Source organism: Echinops telfairi, unplaced genomic scaffold, assembly GCF_000313985.2.
Source record: "Echinops telfairi isolate 266 unplaced genomic scaffold, ASM31398v2 ScPeMD7_7412;HRSCAF=8450, whole genome shotgun sequence".
NCBI classification, from domain to species: Eukaryota; Metazoa; Chordata; class Mammalia; order Afrosoricida; family Tenrecidae; genus Echinops; species Echinops telfairi.
Window position 1 is genome coordinate 4,351,294 of NW_022111312.1, and position 5,975 is coordinate 4,357,268.

At 46.5% G+C, this 5,975-nt stretch overlaps 1 non-coding gene across 1 annotated transcript; it reads left to right on the forward strand.

The window, feature by feature from the left end:
- The first annotated feature begins 5,633 nt into the window (after positions 1-5,633).
- On the forward strand, positions 5,634-5,766 carry LOC115871958. The gene has a single exon (XR_004047577.1). It is a non-coding gene; the product is annotated as a small nucleolar RNA SNORA38 (small nucleolar RNA).
- The last annotated feature ends 209 nt before the right edge of the window (positions 5,767-5,975 follow it).

The window sequence follows — 5,975 nt, forward strand, 5'->3', positions numbered from 1 at the left end:
TGTGATGATGATGTTTCAGAAGATGATCACGTGACTATCATTGAATAAATGTACCATAGATTGTTGTTCATGGAAATAATGGTAGTAACAAGAAATTCTCGATACTGTAGGATCAGAGAGCTCACTCCTGTGTGACACAGTAGTCCCCGTAGAAGGAGCTAGGTGAGATTTTTCTACCTCCGCCAGCAGTGATGGTCTCAGACACCCACAGGGGCAGTTCTACCCTTTCCAGTAGGGTCATCGTGAGCCGGCATCAACTTGATGGCAGTGGGTTTGTTTTGTGTTGGGAGCCTTGTGAGAAGGGCGGAAAAGCGCATTATGCCAAAATGACAGAAAACCGATTGCTGAAGGCCGCCCAGGGGCCATCGTCATGTCTGGAGTCACGCAATCTTTCTAGGTGGGTATACCAAGAAGTGCGACTCCATTCCGTTGTAAGCCCTGCGCTTGTAATCGGAGTCTTGGGTTGTTCCCCCGTGAGCCTCTGCCTACAGACCCAAAGGAAGCCAGGTGATTCAAATCCACCCAGAGGTGCCTCAGAAGAAAGGCCTGGTGATCTACATCCGAAGATCAGAGTCCCCGGAAATTGTAGGGAGCACATTACCACGCTGACACTGAATTTGAGGTTGCACAACAACGTGTGTGTGTGTGTGTTTTTCCATTAAACACAGGAGAATGTGTTGTTAATCTTCTATGATATCTGTTTATAGAACGCCTTGGGACTCCAGCGTTTCAAGGTCCCAGGAGCCCGTGGCCAGTGGCTCACACTTGGCGTTTGTTCTCTCCGATTCCCACCATCATTGTCTCTCCCTCGGAGAACTGTCTGGGCATCCTCCGGTCTTTTCCTAAGAACCGACTCACGGGTGCTGAGCTCTGAGTGGTTCTTGTTGTCAGCCAGTAGCCTCTGATTGAACTGTCCTGCCAATTCATGGCTGCCCTGTGGCCTTTTCAATGGCACTCTTGGGGCCCCCGGCTCAATTTGAGCTCACCAGATGAGCAGGGGATTGCATTCTCCCTAATTGGAGAAGATGTGACCTAATGATGGTCACTAATGAGCCCTTTGATCTGCCCCAGGACATGTCCAAACATGTTTGTCCCCATCCTTTGGAAGATGCTTGGAATTCACAGTCCAGTGAGCTACCGTCTCCTCCCAGCCTGCCCAGCCAGCACTGACCTTGCAAGAGTAAGAACAGTGTTGGGATACCCTTTGGAGCCAGAGGTCCTGGAGGCTGGAGGTCATTGGGAAAGAGAGAGGCCATGCAGCCCACGGGTACCATTGAGACTACATTATGCCCATGAATGAAGTATGGCCGAGCTAGTCAGCATAAACCCTCACAAAAAGCATCACTCATTTCAGACATTTAAGGTTGGGTTCCTGAGACGTGGCGTCTGAGATAGTTGATTGTGGTACCTTGGGAGGGGGGTACTAGAGAAACAAATCATGAAGATGGAGAGTGGATGCTTGTTTGACCTCTTCCTCATGGTCGTTTCTCTGCCTTGGCTAGCCAGAAGTCAGATATGGCCATGAGGTTTATTTTCTGGAAAGAATATGGGAAGTTAAAGTTTTGATCATTTTGTTTGGGGTTTGTCTTTGGTTATTCCTCTTTGAAAGGGTGAAAATGAATGTGATTGATGTATGTTTTGAGCTCAGGAGGCGAAATCCCCTCTTGACTTTCTCAGAGACCACGCTAATCAGTGAAAATGGCAACAGGAAGCCTGGCCCTGGCTTGATGCAGTCAGAGGCTTAAGGCCATACTTTGTATCAATTGAATAGAAAAGGTTTAAGATAAGCTAAATAAGGATTGAACTTGACTGTTTTAAGAATTGAGTTTAGTATCTGATTCCCCTTTGTTTATACTGATTTCTTCTGCTTATTATTGTTGATATAAGGACAGATAGAAATGATTATTGGGAAGTATGAAAATAGAGAGCTTGTAAGCTCACTTGCCTTGAGCCGTTAACATTTGATCTTTAAATGGGTTTAGGACACACCTGCAAAGAAGGTTCTGAAAAGCTAAGCCCCACCCAGTGTCTTGAGTGTTCAGGACATTAGAAGGTGAAGATACTTGCCTAGGGAGCCATTGACAGATTGAAGGGTGGGGGGAACTCTTTGGATTTTTAAATTTTAAACTAGTGGTTTGTGCTTAAGGCGGGAAAACTCTGGAACTGTGAAGAAGCTCTCCTCTCTAGAACTTTCAGCCTGTGGGCAAGCTGAAAGGTGACCACCTGGATCCACTTGAGTTTGGCCACTGACACCCATGGACCTGGTTCACAGGGACCCGAGGAGAAGACAAGAGTGGGTTGACTGGTCTGAAGTTCATAACCTAACACAAGGGGCTAGGGTTGTTGAGAATCTGTGATGGGAACCATGGTCTAAAGGCAAGGCAGCCAATGAGCACCCTGGTGAGGCAGCCCACATTCAGTTGACCAGAACCCAACCAGGTGAAGAAAAGATATTTGAGTCTGTGAACTGGTACAACATGTTGCTACTGACTTTATGGATGGCCTGTCCTGATTTGACTTTGCTTCTGGATTCAGACTTCACAACTTTCCAACTGGAATGAAGATTCTTCACATCAAAGAATGATTGTCTCCTCAGAGCACTGGGTTGATGTAAGTGGGCAGTTTAGAAATTGGATACACAAAATCGGGAGGATGAAGGCATGAAGTGGATTACAAACTTTCATTAGTAGGAGAATATATTCATAGGATTATGGTGGAGGTATTCATTTAACTGCAATTGTTAGGCATATAATATTTTGTTTTGTTTACTTATAGCACATTATGCTTAAATGAGGCTGCCACATATTGAATTGTATGCTTTTTAGTTTTATCCTGTTAGGCACAGATCTGGCTTTACTAAAAATTATGTATGGCTAAAGAGTTGTGTAAGAGTGTCAAGTTGACAAGGGATGGTCTGTGACATTTGCATAATCTGTCAACTTGCGAAGGGGTGGAGTCTAGCCTGTCAATCAGGTCGCACTATGATGACCTCACATGGGAGGCACAAAGGGAGATAAATAGCTCACTGGATACCAGACACAGCCTCTCCCTGAAAGACACGCCTGTTGACAAGATACATGGAGCTATGGTGATGGCAGTCAGAGCCCTGGGGCTGGAGGAGCCATCTGGAGACTCACACCAGTGCTAAGATGCTTCCACCACCACTGGATCCACAAGATTTTCCACCCACTGGCCTGTTATCTTCCTGCACTTGGTTTCATTGCATGACTTCCTGAGTCTGAAGAGGAATTTATGGACTAGTATTGACATATGGGATAATATTGGACTTATGTACTTGATCTGGACTGGGCTGGGATGTTTTCTTAATATACAAGTACTCTTTTATAAAAATCACTTTCTTATACACATATGAGTGTCCCTGGATTTGTTGCTCTAGTCCACCCAGACTAACAGAGTTTGTGTTTTCCAAAACTGTTTTATTGGGAGTTCTTATAGCTATCATACAGTTCCATAGTTGAATCACATCCAGCAGTGTTGTCCAATTGCCACCACAATCAGTTTCAAAACATTTTGACATCTGATCCCCTTTACCTCCCCCACCTCCCCCAATATAACCCACCAAGGATCCCTTATTCTGCTTGTTGATTCTATAAGTTCATCGATCCTGGGTTTCATAGACAGAAAAAACATATAACAACAATCCAGGAGGGCTACCCACAGTGACAAGACACAGCAGAGATACACCTCAATATGTGAATGCACACACACAGAGTATTGAACACAAGATCAGGTCCAATGTGTATTGGGTGGGGGTTGGAGGGTAAGTCAAGTGACAAGGTTTTAACCCTTCAAGTCAAGTGTATCTTTTTGATCTCCCATAGCCACCTCTCCAATACCATCTGGTCGTCAATTTTTTGCCCCATCCCTCAATTATGGATAGAGGGAGATCACCAGAGGCCTATTTCCTGGGTACATATTGCAAATGTATCTTAGGCTCCCACTGTCATCCAGAGCCTTCTGCAAGACAGAATCTCACAATTTGAGCTCTGACACTATCTGAGCTCCAATTTCAGGACAGTTAGTTTTCGCACCGTGGCCCTGCTCTGTATGTGCCTGCATGAAAGAAACACACCTGACATGGGTGCTACCAAAAAACGTGGCGAAAAAACGACAGGGCCCGGCTATCAGGATAGCGTCTGGGGTCTTAGATGGCTGCTTGTTTCGAAGCAAGCCTTCAAGTGGGATGTCAACGAAGTCCACATGGAAGAAGCACACCAGCATCAGCGATTCAAGGATTGCAAAGTATGCTTTTAAAATCATTGCAGTAAATATACATACATATACAGTCAGAATCAACTCGATGGCAGTGAGTTTATTTTTTAATAGATATACAAATACATCTATCTATACATAGGAGCCCTGGTGTTGTAGCAATGATGTGTCGGGCTACTAACTGCAAGGTCAGCAGTTTGAAACCACCAATATCTCTGAGGTGGAAAACTGGGGCTTTTTATTCCTGTAAGGAGTTACAGTCTCAGAAACTCGCAGGGGTAGTCGTACCCTGTCCTATGGAGTTGCTATAAGTTGGAATCGACTTGATGGCATTGAATTTGTTTTTTATACCTATACACCTATACCTATACCAAGATTCCCCTGACACACTTGGGACATATTGTCAGGAGAGACCAGCCCCTGGGAAAGGACATCAGACTTGGTAAAGTGTGTGTGGTAGTGGTGGTGGGGCAGCAAAAAAGAGGAAGACGCTTGATGAGATGGATTGGCAGAGTGGTGGCATCAATGGACTCAGACAAGGAACAATGACAAGGATGGGGCAGGACTGGGCAGAGTTTCTTTCTGTTGTGCAGAGTCTATGAGGCAGAGCCGGCTCAATGGCACAACAACAACATACCTAAGCCTGTACCTGTCCTTATACACACGCCATGATGGTGCTCTGGGGAAGCTCTTTGCTGTTAATGGAAAGGTTAGTGCTTGGAACCCATCCAGCCATTTGGCCAGAGGAAGACCTGGCCGTCTGCTCTTGTGAAGAGTCTCCAGTTAGAATCCAAACCCGCTGCCATTGAGTTGATTCCAACTCAGCAGTCCAATAGACAGAGTAGAATGTTCGATTCTCACACCACAGGATTCTCAAGGCCGTTAGTCTTTATGGAAGCAGATGGCCACATCCCCTGTGGAGCAGCAGATGGGTTTGAACTGCCGACCTGTTGGTTAACAGCTGAGCCCCTAACCCTTGCACCTCCAGAGCTCCTTCCTGTAAGGATTACAGCCTTGAAAACCCTATGGGGCTAGGTCTGCTGTGCCATATCAGCCCACCATGGATCGGAATTCACTGGACAGCATCTAACAAGAACAATCAACCAAGTCATGGATCGATCCATCGATTTCCATGAGACAGGGGAAAGGCTGGGGTTCAGTTGAGTACCACCTTCATTTTGCCTTGTGCCCATCATCAGAGGTGGGCTTGCTCTCCCTCTCTGTTTCTGTCACCCACCCTCCTTGTCCCTGCCTGGCCTGGCTAAGCTGTCAGGTTGAGGTCTGAAAGTAGACCCTGGGAGGGGAGACTGGGCAGTAGCTCGTTGAATCCAGGCTCCCAAGAAACACAGGTGTGGGCCTCAATGCAGGGGTATCCATTTCACGTTGAAGAGTCAAGGCCGTCCTCCTACACAGCCATGTCTCTGGTTTCCTATCCTTGGACATCTAAGAATTGGAGGCAAAGAAATGTGGATTTGGAGAAGTTTGGGGCCGGCTTGCTCCTCGCAGGCTCTGCAGTGCCCCCATTCCACACTGGAAAAAAAAAAAGAAGAAGAAGAGTCAAGACCGTCCTTTTGTGGTCCCGTCACATCTTTCTGACCCCTCTGAGACCAGATCCTGGACCCCACGAGTCCAGGACCCAGTGAAATCATCAGGGCTGATGACCTGGGAACCCCAGGGCAGCCATGCCCATGGCCATTTGATGGGAACTCAGTAGTAATTGTTGACCCAATGGTGAGGCCATG